General features: G+C 38.7%; 1 protein-coding gene and 1 pseudogene across 2 annotated transcripts in view; both read left to right on the top strand.

Annotated features, from left to right (window-relative positions):
- The window catches only part of MNAT1 (MNAT1 component of CDK activating kinase), a 235133-nt gene that overhangs the window by 28535 nt on the left and 185051 nt on the right, over positions 1 to 21547 (top strand). The gene's annotated exons all lie outside the window — the stretch shown is intronic.
- Positions 14774 to 15386, top strand: LOC116456136 (mitotic spindle assembly checkpoint protein MAD2A-like; annotated as a pseudogene).

Raw genomic sequence — 21547 nt, 5'->3', positions numbered from 1 at the left:
AGCTACTTGGGTGGCTGAGACATGAGAATCACTCGAACCTGGGAGGCAGAGGTTGCAGTGAGCCAAGATCGTGCCACTGCACTCCAGCTTGGGCCAAGATCGTGCCACTGCACTCCAGCTTGGGCAACAGAATGAGACTCCATCTTAAACAAACGTCTCACTCATAAGTGGGAGTTGAATAATGAGAAAACATGGACACAGGGAGGGGAACATCACACACTGGGGCCTGTCGGTGGGTTGGGGGCTAGGGGAGGGATAGCATTAGGAGAAATATCTGATGTAGATGACAGGTTGATGGGTGCAGCAAACCACCATGGCATGTGTATACTTATGTAACAAACCTGCACGTTCTGCACATGTATCCCAGAACTTAAAGTATAATTAAAAAAAAATTAAAAACAAAGTTTGGAATATAACTAAACAGTCTGATGCTGTGTCTAGTGCTGGAGAAGCTAGTGGCAAGAAAGCTATATAACACACACACAAAATGTTCGAAAAATTAAAAAACCATAGAGCTTTCATAAGATTAAAATAATCATTGGAAAACAGAGGCCTAACCGGACTAGATTATTGATGATGGCTTCTATTTATGGTTAGACTGAATATAAAAATCTTATACCTCTAGGCAATCTAAGATACACAGTACTGTGTTAAAAATTTTGAGCTTTTATTTGTAATATGGTTGTGACTCTAGCAGAGGTTGGATATATTCTTAATTAAAATGTAGAATCCTTAAAATCTGCCTCTATAAATTTAAAACCTATAATCTTAGAAATATATAAAATCTTGACTTATAAAGGTAAATGTATAACTTAAAAATGATTCTTTTAAAATGAAAATTTTAACTAATTTCTCTTTTAAGTGATTTTTAAGAAGATGATTCAGATAATGTAAAAGGATTGCATCTGTTAGATAACAAACTCCACTGGGTGCGGTAGCTCACGCCTGTAATCTCAGCACTTTGGGAGGCCTAGGCGGGTAGATCACGAGGTCAGGAGTTTGAGACCGGCTTGGCCAAGGTGGTGAAACCCTGTCTCTACTAAAAATACAAAAATTAGCCAGGCTTGGTGGTGGGCGCCCATAATCCCAGCTACTTGGGAGGCGTAGGCAGAGAGTTGCTTGAACCCGGGAGGCGGAGGTTACAGTGAGTTGAGATCATGCCACTGCACTCCAGCCTGGGTGACAGAGCGAGACTCTGTCTAAAAAAAAAAAAAAAAAAAGAGAAAAAGAAATACAAACTACTCTCCTTTTTGGGGTATTCATCTTGTTTTAAAAATCTTTTTGTGGCCTGGCGTGGTGGCTCAGGCCTGTAATCCCAGCACTTTGGGAGGCCAAGGTCAGTGGATCATGACATCAGGAGATTGAGACCATCCTGGCCAACATGATGAAACTCCATCTCTATTAAAAATACAAAAATTAGCTGGGTGTGGTGGCGCATGCCTGTAATCCCAGCTACTCGGGAGGCTGAGGCACGAGGATTGCTTGAACCTGGGAGACAGAGGTTGTAGTGAGCTGATTGCGCCACTGCACTCCAGCCTGGTGACAGAGCAAGACTCCGTCTCAAAAAAAAAAAACAAAAATCTTTTTGAGAAACTTTTAGATATGGGACAATTAATTAATGAATATCTAATACTATTCATTGTATGACTAGATTTCATTTTGGGGAGGCTTATTAATATAATTTAATTATTTTGAACAACAAGATGAATTGGGTAGGTGTTTGTTAGAACTTCAAATACATTATAGTTGAAAATTTGAAACAGTAATACAAATGCAAGAATAAATATTCTTTTAGAAATAGGAAATGGTTTCAGATAATATGGAGAAAATGTTAGGAAACAATTCAATAATAAAAACTATTGTTTGTAAGTAAATCAAGTTTGAGAGTTTCTGCTTTAATAAGTTGTTAAGGTTTGGATTCAGAGATCTGTTTCTTTTATAGTAAACATTTTTAATATAGGAACAGATCAGGGAAGTGGTTTCCATATGCTTCTTGAGGTGTTAACAATACACTTTTGGATTGGAAGTGCAATATAAACCTAAACTACATTCTGGAAGGCAAAGTGGAGGAGCATTTCAATGGTAATATGTACAAGAAACCCTTGTGCTTTGTAGATTTGCGACTTACGGTTTTGTGAGTTCCTGGAACATTCGGATTACTCTCTGCAAACCTGGAGTCTAACACACCTTGCTTTGTCTGGCCAGCTTACTGCCTTAGTCTGGCTCAGTATTTCTTTTTACTACAATTTGTCCATCTGGGATCTTTTTTGGATACTCTACACTTGTGGGGAGAATTGAGGCCAGTTTTGGGGCCTGTTTTCAGGGACTTAAGATACATAGAGGATCGCTGAAGAAAGTAAATAAAATCCAAGTGGTAATTATATCTGTGAGACCCTTCCGGGTTTTCTAATTGATCTTGGAGGCAAGAACAGTTCAGTTTTTTTAAAATTTAAATTTAAATTTTATTTATTTATTTATTTATTTTGAGACGGAGTCTTGCTCTGTTGCCCAGGCTAGAGTGCAATGGTGTGATATTGGCTCATTGCAACCTCTGTCTGCTAGGTTCAAGTGGTTCTTCTGCCTCAGCCTCCTGAGTAGCTGGGATTACAGGTGCATGCCACCATGCCTGGCTATTTTTTTTTTTTTTTTTTTTTGAGATGGAGTCTCACTCTGTCACCAGGCTGGAGAGTAGTGGCGCAATCTCGGCTCACTGCAACCTCCGCTCCCTGGTTCAAGTGATTCCCCTACCTCAGCCTCCCGAATAGCTGGTACTATAGGCACACGCCACCACACCCAGCTAATTTTTTTTTGTGTTTTAGTAGAGACAGGGTTTCACCATGTTGGCCAGGTTGGTCTCGATCTCCTGAACTTATGATCTGCCTGCCTCGGCCTCCCAAAGTGCTGGGATTACAGGCGTGAGCCACCATGACTGGCCTTATTTTTTGTATTTTTAGTAGAGTTGGTGTTTCGCCACATTGGCCAGGATGGTCTCGAACTCCTGACCTCAGGTGATCCACCTGCTTCGACCTCCCAAAGTGCTGGGTTTATAGGCATGAGCCACCACGTCTGGCCCAGTTTAGTTTTTTGAATTATGGCTAACTTCATTCCTGCTTGAGGTTGAGTGTGTAATATTATTGTGTTACTTATGTATTAAGAACTCCAGAATGTATCTGCTCATAAATAGGTGGTTGTCTTCAATAGTATTTGTAATTTTGAAGAGTTACATGTTTAATAACTTTCTCCCTGGTTGACTTTTAAAGGTCTTGGTTGACTTCTTAAAGTTTTGTTTTGGTTTTAAATGATATGTTCTACAGAAACACAAGGACAAATTATAAAGGTTTTAAGAGTTATATCTCTGAACAGGATTTTTCTAACCTTCCTTTCAGGTAATATCAAAATCTTTCAAATGGAGGTGGACAAGAGGGAGATAAGAATAACCTGGGAGGGTTTTAAAAATTACTACTACTTACACAGAAATGTTTACTGTGTTCTAGGCATAATACTGAATGCTCTTTATTCATTATCTCACTTAATCTTTATAATAACTCTAATTGGTAGGTATTGTAAATATCCACTTTTTATGGATGAGGGAATTGAGGCTTAGAGATTCTAAGTAACTTGCCTAAGGAAACAAACTAGTAAATGGCTCAGCTTAGATTCAGCTAGGCCTAATTGATGACAAACCTTTGCTTCTGAATCACCATGCCATAATACACTTTGTATAAACCCTTTTTGTTTTTCTCCTTTATATCAGAATGTGGATGATGGCAATGCTATGTGCATTTTCAAAAAGTTACCCTACTCCTAAGATTATAATGTTGAGTTTACATTTTTAAGTTATTTTTTTACATACAAAAAGTGTATATATAATATATATAGTTTAATGAATAATGAAAACAAATCAAATGCTTGTGCACTAACCCCCTGGATTGAGAAATAGGGTATTACTGGTAAGTTTGAACCCTCTATCTTTTTTCTATTATATTTTCTCCTCCTCCCATAGAAATGACTACTTATTTGAATTTTGTCATTCTTTTTCTTTTCTTCGTAGATTGGCCAGATATTGTTGGATCTCTAAACAGTATACTATTTAGTTTTGGATTCTATATAAGTGTATACATTATATATTTGTGTTCTTTTTTAAGATATATTTAAAAAAATTTGAAACAGGATCTTGCTGTGTTACCCAGGGTAGAGTGCAGTGGGACAAACATTAACTCACTGCAGCTTTGTTCTGGGCTCAAGCGATCTTCCTGCCTCAGCCTCCCATGTAGCTGGGACCACAGGCATATGCCATCAGGCCTGGCCAATTTTTTTATTTTATTTTATTTTATTTTATTTTCAGATATGGCGGTCTAACTTTGTTGCGCAGGCTGATCTTGAACTCCTGGGCTCAAGTGAGCCTTCTGCTTTGGCCTCCCTGAGTGCTGGGATTATAGGTGTGAGCCACTGCACCTGGCTAAGATTTTTTTTACTGTGGTAAAAAACACACAACATTAAATTTACCATTTTAACTGCTTTAAAAATTAAAATTTTTTTTTTTTTTTAGAGACAGAGCCTTACTCTGTTGCCTGGCTGGAGTGCAGTGGCACCATCAAGGCTCACTGCAACCTTGAATTCCTGGGGTCAAATGATCCTCCCGTCTCAGCCTTCTGAGTAGCTAGGACTGCAGGCACATACATGGCTAGTTTTTAAAATATTTTTTTTGTAGAGACAGAGTCTTGCTATGTTGCCCAGGCTAGTCTTGAACTCCTGAGGTCAAGCAGTCCTCCTTCCTTGGCCTCCCAAAGCACTGGAGTTATAGGAGTGATGCCCCACTCCTGGCCACCATCTTAACCTTTATTTTTAAGTGTATAGTTCAGTAGTAAGTATATTTACATTGTTGTGCAATGAATCTCTAGAACTTTTTCATCTTGTAAAACTGAAATTCTATACCCATTAAACTAATTTTCCCTTCTTTTCTGCCCTTTGCCTTTGACAATCACTTTTTAACTTTCTGTTTCTGTGATTTTGACTGGATACTTCATACAAGTGGAATTATGTAGTATTTGTCTTTTGTGACTGGCTTATTCACTTTGCGTAATATTCTTGAGGTTCATCCATGACAGGATTTCGTTTTTTAAAAGGTGCATAATATTTCATTATATGTATATAGTATACCTTCCTTATCTATTCATCCATCAGTGGATATTTGGGTTGCTTCTGCCTCTTGACTATTGTGTTAATGCTGCAATGAACATGGGTATGCAAATATCTCTTTGAGATCCTGCTTTGAATTCTTTGGAATATTTACCCAGAGGTGCTGGATCATATGGTAGTTTTATTTAAAATTTTTTTTTAGGAATCTTCATACTGTTTTTCCATAATGATTGCACCATTTTATATTCCCACCGAAACATACAAGAGTTCTTAATTTATATATTTGTTATTTTCATATATTCTGTTCCTTTCACATATTCTTTTCAAATATTCTGTTCTGCTCAAATATTTTTTGAAATATTAACCCAGCAGTGGGATTGTGAGATCATATGGTAGTTTTATTTTCAATTTTTTTTTAAAAATTCTGCTTTCCAAAATGGTTGCGTTATTTTATATTTCTGCCAAAAGGCACGAGGGTTCTTAATTTGTATATTCGTTCTTTTCAACTTACTTTGTTCATTCAGCGTTGTGTTTATGAGTTATATTTTTGATATTCACAATGTTAATGCACATAGTTGTCATTTGTTCATTTCCACTGTTATATAGTATTCCATTGCAAGACTGTACTACATTTCATTTATCCATTCTACTGTTAATGGACATAGGTATTGTTTCCAAATTTCTTTTTTGCTATAGGAAATTATACTGCTGTAACATTCTTGTATATGTCCACTGGTGTACATGAGTTATGGTTTCTCTAGTATCTATACGTAGAATAAAACTGTTAGGTAATAAGGCATGTCCATGTTTAACTTTACTAGGAAATGCCATTTTGTTCTTTAAAGAGGTTGTACAGTTTACACTCCTATCAGCAGTATGAAGGTTTGTTTTTTTTCTACATCTTTGCCAGCATTTGGTATTGTCAGACTTTAAAATTAAAAAAAAAAATTCAGATGTGAAGTGGTATTTTACTGTGGTTTTAAAATGCATTTCCCTGATTGTTCCCCCTTTTCATGCTTTTTGGTAGTTTCTGATTCCTCTTCTGTTAATGCCTGTATAAGGTGAGAATTTGTCCACTTTTTACTCTCCCTTCTGTTACTTCGTTTTCACGAATTTATGGTAGTGGCTCATACGTTAGTTTACCTGCTTTTGCCTTTGTCCCTATAGTCTGCTTTCACACACAGTGGCCAAGAATGAGCCTTAAAATAAGTAATTTACTTTCTGTCACTTCTGTATTCTAAACTCTATAGTGGCTCCTCATTTCATGCAGAGTAGAAGCCAAAGTCCTTATAGCATCCTTAAGACAAAGTCCCGTCTGTCTTACATGATCATTCTCCAGCCTCTCTGATCTTCTTACAACCCTTGCCTACCTCACTCTCCCTACTATCCTGAACACTTTTCACCCTGCCCTACATTTTCTTCTTTCCCTAGCTCTTCTCTTCTAACACTACGTAATTTATCTGTCCCTGTTAGTATATAGGCTCTATGAGGGCAGGGATCATTGTTTTGCTTATTGAACTATTCCCAGTGCCTGCTACATGGTGGGCACCTAATAAATATTTATTGAATTGCTTTGAATTCAGTGAATAAATATCCATTTTCTATGATGGGTAAATTTTCTTTGAAAGTCTTTTAGTTCTCTGAATAATAGGAGTTTTCTGTAAAACTAAACAATAATGGAGAGCAATTTTATGCTTGCTTTCAGTTGTACTGGAAGGTTTCATTTTCCCTTGTTGAACACTTGTTTAGATGAATTAAAGAGCGCATTTTTAAGGGCTCTAAGATTACTTTAGATTATGAGTTTTATTACAGAGTAATCACTAGGGAATTTAAAATTGAGATCAAAATCATACTCAGGAGGCTGAGGCAGGAGCATTGCTTTTGAGGCTAGGAGCTCAAGGCTGCATTGTGCTCTGATTGCACCACTGCCTCCAGACTGGGCAACGGAGTGAGATCCCCACATCTCTAAAGAAATTGACATAAATAAATTAAAAGTTAATGAATTGGCCGGGCACGGTGGCTTACGCCTGTAATCCCAGCACTTTGGGAGGCCGAGGCAGGTGGATCACCTGAGGTCAGGAGTTTGAGACCAGCCTGACCAACATGGTAAAACCCTGTCTCTACTAAAAATACATAAATTAGCCCAGTGTGGTGGCAGGTGCCTGTACTCTACTAGTGTAATCAGCTACTCCGGAGGCTGACACAGGAGAATCGCTTGAACCGGGAGGCAGAGGTTACAGTGAGCCAAGATTTGTGCCATTGCACACCAGCCTGGACAAGAGTGAAACTCCGTCTCAAAAAAAAAAGAAAAAAAAAAGAAAAAGGCGAATTCTTGGCTTTCCTAAAAAAAATCAAAATCAGATATTTCTATTAGAAACTCAGATTGTGTTAGTGGTTTCATCACAGGATAACCTCATTTCTTGTTAATCACAAAGTATACGATCTTATACGTCTAAAAGTAAAAAGCTAGTCTGAGATTTCTTGATTGTGTTGTTGTAGTGAAAGAGGAAGAGTTCCAGAGTGCTGGGTAGAAATGAAGAGTAATCCCAAGGCTTTGAGGTGTCTGAATAAGCAAATGAAGTAAGGAAGGCAAAGTCCAAGAGCTGCTGTTGTTGTTGTTTTTTTTTTTAATTTTTTAAAGCATTTATTTATTTATTTATTTGAGACAGAGTCTCTCTCTGTCGCCGGGCTGGAGTGCAATGGCGTGATCTCGGCTCACTGCAACCTCTGACTCCCTGGTTTAAGCGATTCTCCTACCTCAGCCTCCCGAGTAGCTGGGATTACAGGCACACGCCACCACATCCAGCTAATTTTTGTATTTTTAGTAGAGATGGGGGTTTCAGCATGTTGGCCAGGATGGTCTCGATCTCCTAACCTCGTGACCTGCCCACCTTGGCCTCCCAAAGTGTTGGGATTACAGGTGTGAGCCACCATGCCCGGCCTGTTTTTTATTTTAATGAGTTGAAATTGTGATAGACTGTAGAGAAACTTTGAGAGTTAGAGTTGTTATGTTTGTTGTAGTGAGTGGAAATATTTTACTAAGGTGTTACATTCATTCAGCCACTATTTGCACCAAAACACAAGGCTTGAGATACCGATAATGAGCATAACAAATGTGATCACTGTGTTCATGGAATAATATATTTGGGGAGACAGATATTAAACACAAAAATTAAGAAATATAAGATTCTTGATTTTGATAAGTGGGCCATGAAAAGCAGGATATATATCAATTGGGGTTTAGTCAGGAAAACAAAAACCACCCTAGATATTTCAAGCCATGAAGAATTTAATTCAGGCAATTACAGGCTTACAAACCTGTTAGGAAGGGCTAGACAGTAACGTAAGAGAAACTGCCCCATTCAGAAAGTCAGAAAGAACGGGAATTGTTGAAAAACTGCTGTTGCTGATTCCACTTGTCTCTTATCTTTGAAGCAGGTGGTTCACAGAAGAGTACCTGAAAGCTGTGAGTGAAACCTAATATGTTATATGCTGATGCCCATGTGCTGTCCTTTGCTGTTGAAGGAGCAGTAATGCTTCTGTTGTCTTTTTGCCTTCCGAAGCTTTTCAGATGTTTCTCAAGATGTTCTCAAGAGGTAGAAGCAAAACTGGAGCCTTGCTCTTGGGGATTTTGGAAAATGAATGTAGTTTCCAGCACAGAATGAAGAGCACAGAATGATGAAAATGGTTTTAAGTTGCAAAGAGACAATCTGGCATAATTAGCTATGAGAGAAAATAACAGGGTCATCAATTTTAGATTGGTTGGTAAAAAAGGCCTCTTTAAGGAGGAAATATTGTCTGATGGATAAGATCTTTAAAAAGGCAGATCAATTTCTAACAAGAATTTTGGCTGTTTTGTGGCACAAGTGGAGGACTTAGGAGTAGGGATAATGTTTCCAGTAAGAGTCTTTCTAAAGAGGTGCCATTTGATTTGATACTTGAGTGATGAGAGGAGGCAGCCATAGGAAGATTGGGAAGAACAGAATGTATGGCTGAAAAGACAAATGCAGTTGCCCTGAGGCTTGAATAACCTTGGCATGTTGGAAGGAAAGAAAGAAGAGAGGGGTAGAATGATAGGAATGAAGCTGGAGAGTTAGGTAGGGGTCAGATCATATAGCATCTTCAATCGTGTGGTAAGTCATTTGTATTTTATGCTATTTAATATGAGACACCATTGAGTCATGAACAAGGGTGAGAAATGAGCTAATTTTCATTTTAAACATACGATTTTGGCTGTTCTGTAGAGAATACATTTGGAGGAAGAAGGTGGGTAAGGGTTGGGGATAAGTAGTGGAAGTAAGGAGAGCAGTTGGGAAACTTTAGCAGTACTTCAGGTAATAAGTGATAGTGGCATATAACAGTGCAAATGGCCAAAAGCAGATGTATTTTAGAATGTATTTTAGATGTGGAGTCATCAGTCTTGGTATTAATTAGATGTGGGTAATTAGGAAGTGGAAAAATCAAGGAAGCCTCCTAGGTTTTTGGCCTTAAGCAACTATGTGGATTGTGTGACATTTAGTGAAATAGGAATAACTGGGGGAGGAGCAGATAGAGCAGTATGAAATAATCAAGTATTCTGCTTTGGACTTGTTATGTTTTGTCATTGTTTAGGAGTCAAAACTTATGTTTTGTTATTGATTAGGAGTCATTGATTAGGTGGTTGGTTGAGCTGAGGGATGAGATCAGGGCTGTAATCAGATTTGGGAGGCACATTTACAGCTGTTTAGACTGGGTATGATCATTTGTAGGGGGAGAAGAATGCCCACGACGTAACTCTGGAACACTTCAACTTTTAGATGGTTTACAGAGGAGAAGCAGCCAGAAAAAGAAACAGAGAAAGAGAGACAGGTAATAGGAAAACTAGTTAAGTGTGAGGTCACAGAAGCCTAGAGAATAAAGTGTTCCCAGATGGAGGAAGTGGTCAGTTAATGTTGCTAAGAGGTGGTATTGGATGAGGACAGAAAATTCTTCTCTGTAAATTAACTATTGGCTTTGGCAAGATTGAGGATATTGGTAAAATTCATGAGAATTGTTTCAGTGGAAGGTCAGGAATAAAAGATTATCAGAATGAGTTAAAGAGAATGGGACATAGCAGTATAGACAACTCTTGTTTCAGGAATTTTGCTGTGAATGGGAGTGGGGAAATTGGATGGTACCTGCAAAGGAATGTAGAGTCAATTTAAAAAGATGGTTGTTGATATTAAGGCATGCTTGCATGCCAATAAGAATGATTCTGAAGAGGAAGAAACTCATAATGCAGGAGAAAGGGGAGATAATTATAAAAGTAAAATACTTGAGTAGGGATTAGGAAGTGGGATATAGAGCATAACTGGAGGGGAGGTATTGACTTGTAGATAATAACAGAGATATTTCTTTCATTTTAACCTGAAGGAATGCAGTTACTATGGTTATAGAAACAGGTAGATTGATGGCATTGGTGTTCAGAAATGAGATTATTTTTGTCTCTATAGTATGAGGCTAGGTCACTAGCTATGATTGAGGTGAGAATGGGAAATGTGAGAAGTCTGAGGAGAGAGAAGAAAGTATGAAATGGTTCATTCAGGGAACGGGAAAATGACTTTAATTAAAAATTGTAGAAGGAATGTCTGGCAGTGTTGAGTGTTCATCTGAGATCTGTGGTGTTAATTTTAGTGTGAATAATTTTAGTGTGAACTTCCAGTAAGGTTATGAGATGTTTTTCTTCAGCAAAATTTAGCTGCTCCGATACAGTCATGGACTGGTAGATGGCTTCAACCATAGATGGATCAGGTGGAATGAATAACAGTGGAGAGGAGCAAGTGAGTTAAATGCATTTGCAAAGGATTGGTTTTAATTCTAGATGCTGTAATGTATGCTTGTGTAAGGATGAAGTTAGGACCTTGAGAGGGGTGATAAATAGGGAAAAGTAGTAGTATCAGTGGATGGGAGCTCCTTGTGAGGTCAAAGGATAGAGTAGTGGTATTTAATGCAAGTCTTCTGAAAGGAGAGGAAGAGGCGTTCAGAGAGTGAGATGCTAGAAACAGACATCTCAGCAGAGAGATATATATATTCATAATGACAAGATTGCAGGCTGAAGATATGAGGGTGAGTGACTTAAGTGGGATGGGGCAAGAGATCATTGGAGTGAGGCAGTCCAAGGAATTAAATGTCTAGGATAATGCCTGGCTTATTTATGAGGATGTTCAAGTTGCCGAAAATGATGAAAGGTATAGTGGTGAACAGGGATACCAGACCATATAAGCCAGATGGTGAAAACTGTACTGGGGAGGGAGGAGCAGATACTGTTAGGGGAGGCCATAACTGAGGATAAAGATGGTGGGATTCCAGAACTAGTATCATTGGTTGAAGTGTCTGCAATATGAGTATGTATTACGTATTGAGAATACTTTGGATCATATTCACTGTAAGTGGTTCCAGAGGGTGATGGGGAGGACATGAGAACAGAGTGATTGTGGTCATGCCAGGAAAAAGGTGTACAACATTTAAATTTAAATGGACTTGTATAGTGTTGTGTTTTTTTTTGTTGTTGTTTGTTTGTTTGTTTTGGTTTTTGTTTTTTTGAGACAGAGTCTCACTCTCTTTGCCTAGGCTGGAGTGCAGTGGCACGATCATTGCCTGATGCAGCCTTGACTTCCCGGGCTCAGGTGTTTCTCCTACCCCAGCCTCCTGAGTAGCTGGGATTACAGGTGCACACCACCACTCCCAGCTAATTTTTTTGTATTTTTAGTAGAGAGAAGGTTTCACCATGTTGCCCAGGCTGGTATGGAACTCCTGGGCTCAAGCAATCCACCTGCCTCAGCCTCCTAAAGTCCTGGGATTACAGGCGTGAGCCACCATGCCCAGCCTTTGAATAGTGTTTTAGGAAGTTAATTTGAGTAGTTGGGGGAAGGGGAAATATGCTTAAATAGCTTTAGGAAACTAGCTCTCTAGGTAAGGTATGTGTTTCTCTTTGTATAATCCCATTATTGACACTCTACTGCATATAAGATTTTGTTTTTGGATGGGTGCAGTGGCTCATGCCTGTAATCTCAGCATTTTGGGAGGCTGAGTTGGGAGGATTGCTTAAGGCCAGGAGTCTGAGACCAGCTTGGACAACATAGCAAGACCTCGTCTTTACTTGTACCCCACCCCCCCCCCCCCCCAAATTTTTGTTTTTAAGTCTATTTTAAAATTTTGATGTAGCATAAGCAGTTCAAATAAAGGTATTTGATTTAATCTTATGTATTTTCTGCATACTTTTAAATTTACAATTGTTTTCTTTACCTTTATATTGGATTTTTTTTTTAATTGCTTGTATGGCTCACCTGTTGAGGTCCTCTTTTTGCTTAGTCGCCCCATTCTCATTCCATAATACATATTGGGAAAAGATTATAATAAATATTGGGAAAAGGTTATCTCTACACTGATACCTTTCATGTTTACATCCTTGTTTACCATACAGTCTGCTCTTGTGCCATCAAAGTGTCTAACTGAATATAAAACATAGCATTAGGAGTATCTATCTTCTATAGATGCTATCTATAGAAGCATCTTCTAGTGGAAAGATTAGGATGAGAACAAAGTAGACCATAACAAGTGTAATAGCCATACAAATAGCTAGATGATTACGCTTAGTTGGCTGAATTTAATAGGCTGGGTTCTGGAGCAAACCAGAGCAGTCTGAGAATTCATTTCTATTGGCAACAACTGAAGGAATGCCAGGCAGACTTTGAAATCTTTTCTGGGTCTAACTTGGTGATAGTGGGTTTGTTTTGATTCTTTGTAAGATTCTGAGTCACTATTCAGCCCATTTACTACTTGATGCTTGCTCTGCCTAGTCATCTTCAGTGATTCAGTTTTGGCTGCAAACCTATGAAGAATTATTGGTCAGAGTGAAATGACATTGAAATCTGGGGACCCAAAGTGCTATGACTTCCTCTTGTTAGAATGGGGAGGGGTGTATGAGACTCAGATAATTATAATAAATAGAGTTCTGGCCCAGATTTAACTCACAATGTGTCTCTGTTATCAGAGTCCTTTCTCTGGTTCCCAGTTTTGTAATTGGAATCAACATACATGGTAGTTGGCAGAATTCTCAACTTGGCTCCTTGACCAGTTGGGTTAAGTGCTATCCTACTGGGGGAAGATCAAGTGGAAGCCTCTAAAACTGTACCTTCCCTCACCTTGGAAGGGACAACATTTCTTCTAGTTTGGGATTAACACATATTCTGGGTCCACATGTTTGCTTTTTCTGCTCATAAGTCCAAAGCCAGCACCACCAGCTGAGGACTTACAGAGTGTTTCATCCACTAATACGGGATCTTGAGTAATGTTGTCTCTTACCAAGAGTCCCACTTTACAAGAAAGATGTGTAGCAGTGGGCCAAAGTTCATGAATCCACTGGTCTTAACTCATACTGCTCCACCTATAATCCTCTGGATTGATAGAACAGTTGTAATGGGCTCATAAAGGTACAACTGAGATGCCAGATTGGAGGTGATCCTCTACAAGAATGGGTACCATCCCTCCAGAATGCTTGGCTATCATATGGATATTCATTATATTAGGTATCCTCAATAGGTAATATGTACACGAGTTCAACAACCAAGGGATGGAATAGGAGTGGTCTCATTTACTATCACACCCAATCCTTACTTGAGGAATTTATGCTTTCCGTTCATATAGCTTTAGACCCTGTGGGCTTAGAGGTTCTTGTCTCCAGAAGTAGAAATGCCTTACTAGGGAACAGACACAATGAGAGTTCCATTAAATTTTAAGCCATGCCTGCTGTCTGGTCACTTTGGGCTCCTCTTGCCAAAATCACCAGGGAAGAAAAGGAGTCACCATCCTGGCAAGGGTAATTGACTCTGATCATCATCACAGTATGGACAGAGAAGAATATGTCTGGCATTCAGGGGATCCGCTGATATGTCTCATGGTGTTCCCAAGCCCATTATTTTAATAAATGTACAAATACAATAGCCATTGCCTAAAAAGGGCATGGTAACCAGAGTTTCAAACCTCTTAGATAAAAGGATCTGGATCGCTCTACTGGCAAGCTGCTTACACCAGCATAAGTGCTAGCAGAGGATGAGGGGACTCTAAAGTGGGATGATGATCTGTTATGGCCAGGAAATCAACTACAGCATTGGGACTATAGTTTGTCCTGTTCTCTTGAAAGTTTCCTATTGAAACAAAATAAGTAGAATCCTTAAGAAGCTGTTTCCGGCTGGGCGCGGTGGCCCACCCCTGTAATCCCAGCACTTAGGGAGGCTGAGCAGGAGGATCATGAGGTCAGGAGATCAAGACCATCCTGGCCAACATGGTGAGACCCCGTCTCTACTAAAATACAAAAAATTAGCTGGGTGTGGTGGTGCACGTCTGTAATCCCAGCTACTCAGGAGGCTGAGGCAGGGGAATCGCTTGAACCCGGGAGGTGGAGATTGCAGTGAGCCGAAATCGCACCACTGCACTCCAGCCTGGCAACAGAGTGAGACTCCGTCTCAAAAAAAAAAGAAGCTGTTTCCGGCCAGAGTGAACTTACTCTAAGAAGCAAGTGGATGGTCGTTACTTTTGAAACTCTTGGCGGGGAAGTTGAGCCGCTGTGGTTGCTGTCCGCCTAGTGAAAGCGCTGCCTTTGTTTGTGTCCCTGGCCATGGTGCTGCAGCTCTCCTGGGAGCAGGGAATCACCCTGCGTGGGAGTGCTGAAATCGTGGCCGAGTTCTTCTCATTCGTCATCAACAGCATTTTATATCAGCGTGGCATTTATCCATCTGAAACCTTTACTTGAGTGCAGAAATACGGACTCACCTTTCTTGTAACTACTGATCTTGAGCTCATAAAATACCTAAATAATGTGGTGGAACAACTAAAAGATTGGTTATACAAGTGTTACTTCAGAAACTGGTTGTAGTTATCTCAAATATTGAAAGTGGTGAGGTCCTGGAAAGATGGCAGTTTGATATTGAGTGTGACAAGACTGCAAAAGATGACAGTGCACCCAGAGAAAAGTCTCAGCTATCCAGGATGAAATCTGTTTAGTCATCAGACAGATCACAGCTACAGTGACATTTCTGCCGCTGTTGGAAGTTTCTTGTTCGTTTGATCTGCTGATTTACACAGACAAAGATTTAGTTGTACCTGAAAAATGGGAAGAGTCGGGACCACAGTTTATTACCAATTCTGAGGAAGTCCGCCTTTGTTCATTTACTGCTACAATCCACAAAGTAAATAGCATGGTGGCCTACAAAATTCCTGTCAATGACTGAGGATGACATAAGGAAATAATGTAATTGTAATTTTGAAATGTGGTTTTCTTGAAATCAAGTCATCTATAGTTGATATGTTTTATTTCATTGGTTAATTTTTACATGGAGAAAACCAAAATGATACTTACTGAACTGTGTGTAATTGTTCCTTTTATTTTTTGGTACCTATTTGACTCACCATGGAGTTAACATCATGAATTTATTGCACATTATTCAAAAGGAACCAGGAGTTTTTTTTGTCAACATTGTGATGTATATTCCTTTGAAGATAGTAACTGTAGATGGAAAAACTTGTGCTGTAAAGCTAAATGCTTTCCTAAATCAGATGTTTTGGTCAAGTAGCTTGACTCAGTATAGGTAGGGAAATATTTAAGTATAAAATACAGCAAAGAAAGTCTAAATATTCAGAATCTTTGTTAAAGTCCTGAAAGTAACTAATAATCTATAAACAATGAAATATTGCTGTGTAGCTCCTTTTGACCTTCATTTCATGTATAGTTTTCCCTATTTAATCAGTTTCCAATTATTTGACTTTATGTAACTTGAACCTATGAAGTGATGGATATTTGTACTGCTTAATGTTCTGTGATACAGAACTCTTAAAATTTTTTTTTTGTGTTTTATAAAATCAAGTTTTAAGTGAGGAAATAAGTTTGTTAAAAAAAAAAAAGAAGCAATGGATTTGTGTGGTGTAATTTGCCTGTTCATATAATCCACTCATTTTTCTGTAGCATCATTTATTGATTTATAGAACCTCTTTATATAGTATGAATATCATCTTTTATGTATGATGAAAAAATTGTTTTCTAGTTTGTGGCAAGTCTTTTAATAGTATTGTGTTTCCCCTCCCACTTACGAGAAGTTTTAAATTTAAAATTGTTGTTTTTAGAGATGGGGTCTTGCTGATCTCAAACTCCTGACCTCAAGTGCTTCTTCAGCCTTGGCCCCCACAAAGTGCTGGGACTACAGATGTGAGCCACCACACCTGGCCTTAAATTTTGATAAGATGAAATTTATCAATCTCCTTTACATGGTTTAAATTTTTAAAGTTACTTTTAGGAAATTTCTGCCCTGATCTCATAATTATATTCTCCTATAATTTGATAAAAGTTTCAAGTTTTCTCTTTGATCTTTAGTCATTTGTTCATAGGGGATTTCTTTTTGTGTATAGGGTGAAAGATAGGGATCTAGTTTTTTTCTCTCCTTATCTAGAAAGCCAGTGTGTCTCAAGCATTTATTTAGTAGTCATTTCTTTCCACATTGATTTGTAATACTACCTCTTTCCTATGTTGTATTTCCATGTATGCATGGATTTTGTGTGTGTGTGTGTGTCATTTTTTTTTTGTTTTTTTTTTTTTTTTTTGAGATGGAGTCTCGCTCTGTCACCCAGGCTGGAGTGCAGTGGCGCGATCTTGGCTCACTGCAAGTTCCGCCTCCCGGGTTCACGCCATTCTCCTGCCTCAGCCTCTCCGAGTAGCTGGGACTACAGGCGCCCACCACCACGCCCGGCTAATTTTTTTTTTGTATTTTTAGTAGAGACGGGGTTTCACTGTGGTCTCGATCTTCTGACCTCGTGATCCGCCCGCCTCGGCCTCCCAAAGTGCTGGGATTACAAGCGTGAGCCACTGCGCCCGGCCGTTTTTTTTTTTTTTTTAACAGAAGTATACTTGTTCCTTACAGTGTGCTGTTATGTTGGTGGTACATGAATCCATAGACATCTTCCTGGAATGTCAATTTTACCTAAAGAATATGAAAAAGATTGAGTAATTGAATAACTGGTAACTATTTGAGGACATTTTTCAATGAAATAAGGCTGTTTGAATTATGGAGTCAAATAGAACTTTCATGAAGTTTTAGCTTTTTAAGCTAAAACGTGATACAATTTGAAGGCATGTTGAGCTTATGGGGGACCATTTGAGGCCATTTACCCAATTTTCCAGGAAGTTCATTCTTTATCATTTAAGAATACTGTGGTAGAAAAGGGTGAGAAGGACTACCTTACATGGACTGTTTTTATTTTTTGTCAAAATGTTGTGTTTATTGTTCCATGTATACATTGTGAGTATTGATACCTTTATTTTTTTTGTGATCTCTGCCTGGAATGTCATCCTTCTATTGTATTTCAAGGCCAGCACATTTTTCATGGCCCAGCTCAATTCAACCTATTTCTAGAATCCTTTAACCGTTGTAATCCTTGTTACTGGCTCCTTTGAAATCGGTCTTTACTGGGTATTCCTTGTATTAGGTAATATTTCTAATGGCTAATCTTTATTGAGAATGTACTATGTGTCTGGTATATTTCTAAGCATTTTACCTGTATTAACTAATGTAAATCTCATCAGCTCTGAAAGCTAGGTTTTTACCCCTATGTAGGTATTATTTTTATTTCTCACAAGGAAGGAAACAGAGGCACAGAGAGGGTTAATAATTTAAATAAGGAAAAGCAGGCAAACTGGCTTCAGAGTCTGTGCCCTTAACCACTATGCTCTGCTCCCTCTCAGTTGCTCAATAAATAATTGTCCAGGAATGAATGTACCACTTATATTAACACTTAGCAGGCATAACTTTGTTCTGTTGTTTTATGGGTGTGTTCTTTCCTAACTATATAATACATCCCTGAAGGCAGGGATAAAATCTTATACTTCTTTATATTATGGCTTTATATTTCATACTTCATTAGATGGATTTACTACTTATAACAAATCCCTAGTAGATGTTTGTAGGTGATGATAATGAATTTGGTATGACCTTTAGATTTGCCATAGAGTAACATAAACCTAATCATTCATTGTCAAATGGGTCTAAGCTTTCTAATAAGACCTGTTGGTTTGAATACTCCAGAACCACAGATAAATAACACTGTGAGATCTCCTGGTTCTGAAGCTGTGGGGTTTGGCTAGACCTATAACATTCTATTCAGTTGGTAGAGAGATCCCTAGAGATTAGGTGACAGATTTCTGGCCTGCACTTAAACTATGACCTGGACAGGTCATTTTGTCGTGCTATCTGTAAAAGGAGAAAATCATATTTAGTGCAGCTTTTATTTTTAAATCATGGTCTTTATGTAGAATTTTAAGCTTTTTAGAAGCAAAGTTATGTGCCTTCAAAGTAGCATATTCTCTTACTTTGTTATAATAACACATACCATTATGTTGGTACAAATTTGAAAGAATGTATTATTACCAGCAAAGCTGTGCTCTAGCCCAGGCTAGAGTGCAGTGGCGCGATCTTGGCTCACTGCAAGCTCCGCCTCCCAGGTTCACGCCATTCTTCTGCCTCAGGCTCCCGAGTAGCTAGGACTACAGGCGCCTGCCACCATGCCTGGCTAATTTTTTGTACTTTCAGTAGAGACAGGGTTTCACCATGTTAGCCAGGATGGTCTCGATCTCCTGACCTTGTGATCCGCCCACTTCGGCCTCAACCTCCCAAAGTGCTGGGATTACAGGCATGAGCCACCACGCCCGGCCTTTAGTTTTACTTTTAAATAAAGAGCAAAATATTTACGTATTTTTTGATATAAGGTCTCACTCTGTCACCCAGGGTGTAATGCAGTGGTGCGATCACAGCTAACTGCAGCTCCAACTTCCTGGGCTCAAGCGATCCTTGCACTTCAGCCTCCCAAGTAGCTGGGACTATAGGCCACTATGCCCAGCTAATTTACTTTTATTTTTTATTTTATTTATTTATTTTGAGATGGAGTCTTGCTCTGTCGCCCAAGCTGGAGTGCAGTGACACGATCTCGGCTCACTGCAACCTCCGCCTCCTGGGTTCAAGCCATTCTCTTGCCTCAGCCTCCCTAGTAGCTGGGATTACAGGTACGTGCCACCATGCCTGGCTAATTTTTTTTTTTATTATTTTTAGTAGAGGCGAGGTTTTGCCATGTTGGCCAGGCTGGTCTCAAACTCCTGACCTCAGGTGATCCACCTGCCTCTGCCTCCCAAAGTGCTGGGATTACAGGCATGAGCCACTGTGCCCAGCCACCCAGCCAACTAAAAACATTGTTTTTTTTTTTTAATAGAGATGAGGGTCTTGCTATGTTGCTCAGGCTGGTCTTGAACTCCTGGACTTAAATGATCCTCCTGCTGCGGCCTTCCAAAGTGTTGGAATTATAGATGTGAGCCACTACACCAGGCTGAAAATATTCCCCCCCAAGACAGAGTCTTGCTCTGTCACCCAGGCTGGTGTGCAGTGGCGCGATCTCAGCTCACTGCAACCTCCACCTCCCAGGTTCAGGCAGGTCTCCTGCCTCAGCCTCCCGGGATTACAGTTGCCCGCCACTGTGCCTGGTTAATTTTTGTATTTTTAGTAGAGATGAGGTTTCTACATGTTGGCCAGGCTGGTCTCGAACTCCTGACTTTGTGATCCGCCCACCTCGGCTTCCCGAAGTGCTGGGATTACAGGCATGAGCCACCGCGCCAGGCAACGAAAATACTCTTTTTACAGTTAGTTTCTGGACAGTGTAAGAATTCTTTGGTCAAGTGGAAAGGACTTGATAAGTGTGTAGCTATAGCTAACACTTTTTTTTTTTTTTTTGAGACGGAGTCTCAACTCTGTTGCCTAGGCTGGAGTACAGTGGTGTGATCTCAGCTCACTGCAACCTCTGGCTCCCAGGTTCAAGCAATTCTTGTGTCTCAGCCTCCTGAGTAGCTGGGACTACAGGTGTGTACCACCATGCCCGGCTAATTTTTGTATTTTTAGTAGAGATGGGATTTCACTATGTTGGACAGGCTGGTCTCAAATCCCTGACCTCAGGAGGCCTCGGCCTCCCAAAGTGCTGGGATTATAGGCGTGAGCCACCACACCCAGCCAGCTAGCACTCTGAACATTTACTATGTATCAGGAACTGATTTAAGTTCTTTTACATATAATAACTCATTTAATTAAGTTGATTGTTGGGTGGCCATTTGATTTTTTAAAAGGTTTCCATTTCCCCCTCTTTATTAGTGTAATTCAAAAATAATTGTCAATACTAATCAGAAAAATAAAAAATTACAAATATAAAATATGACTTAGGTTTTGAAACAATCTGGGGAACGGGTCTCAAACTTGTCTGATATTTTATTAATTGATTTTCCCTAGTGTTTATTAGGGATTTAAAACGATTAATTGAAAATATTAGCAAATGTTGAGCAAACATTGATACACTTTGCTTTCAAGAAAACAAAAATAAGAACATTGTATTTTTAGAACTATTTCACCTTGAGTTAAGCATTGCTTGTCATAAACCAAATACAGTTCTTGCCTTAATAGCCCCACATTCTCTGTATGGATCTTCTAGAATTTTCTGTTGTTGAGGTAGGAGATGATAGTTTATTCTCACACATCTGCTTTATATAGCTTATATAATTTAGTCTATAATTATTTGCTAGTATCAACTGTTTTTTAATTGATTCACAAGAATATATATTCTTGTACTCATCAAACATTTGAGGGTTCAGCTTTGCATTTGACAAGGCACCTGGCATAGTACTGAGAGGGTAGCCAGCTGTTTAGCTTAAATATTTGAGGACCTAATGAATAGAAATAGCATCTTGACTAGTTGTTATATTTTATTCTGTTTAAAAGGTCATAATAATGGATGCTTGATAAATATTGACCTAGAAGAAATAGTCAAAAAAATGAATTATATATATATTCTAATGGCCTCTTAAAAATAGTAGAAAAGTACAAACTCTGTTGTGGATATGAAGAGTGAAATAATGAAAATAAACCCAGTGTTAAACTCTGAGAAATAGAAACAAAATATAATTAAGAAAAATTGAATAAAATAAATAATAGAAAAGTAGAAAAGTAGAAATTAGTAAATTGGAAAACACACAAAAAAATTGTGAAATTCAAGTTTCTTTATAGTGATTCTTTAAAAGGGCCTTTATACAACTTAGACAAACATGTAGCATTTCTGATCAAGAGAAAGAGGTAGAAAAGCAATATAAGAAATGAAGAGAGAGCTAGAACAATAGAAACAGTGGAAAATTTTAAAAATATTTTACTCAGTACTGATAAATGAGAAAATCTTAATGGCTTGGGTAGTTTGGGGAACACTTAAATTATGGTTGCATTTCTTTGAGTTCATTTGTTCATTATAAGCAATCTTTTATTGGTCACATGTAACAGTGGTTCTCAGACTTTTTGGTGTTAGTAACTTTTTTTTTTTTTTTTTT

The sequence above is a fragment of the Hylobates moloch genome, unplaced genomic scaffold (assembly GCF_009828535.3).
Source record: "Hylobates moloch isolate HMO894 unplaced genomic scaffold, HMol_V3 SCAFFOLD_16, whole genome shotgun sequence".
Taxonomy (NCBI): Eukaryota; Metazoa; Chordata; class Mammalia; order Primates; family Hylobatidae; genus Hylobates; species Hylobates moloch.
This window is presented reverse-complemented; position numbering and strand designations above follow the sequence as displayed.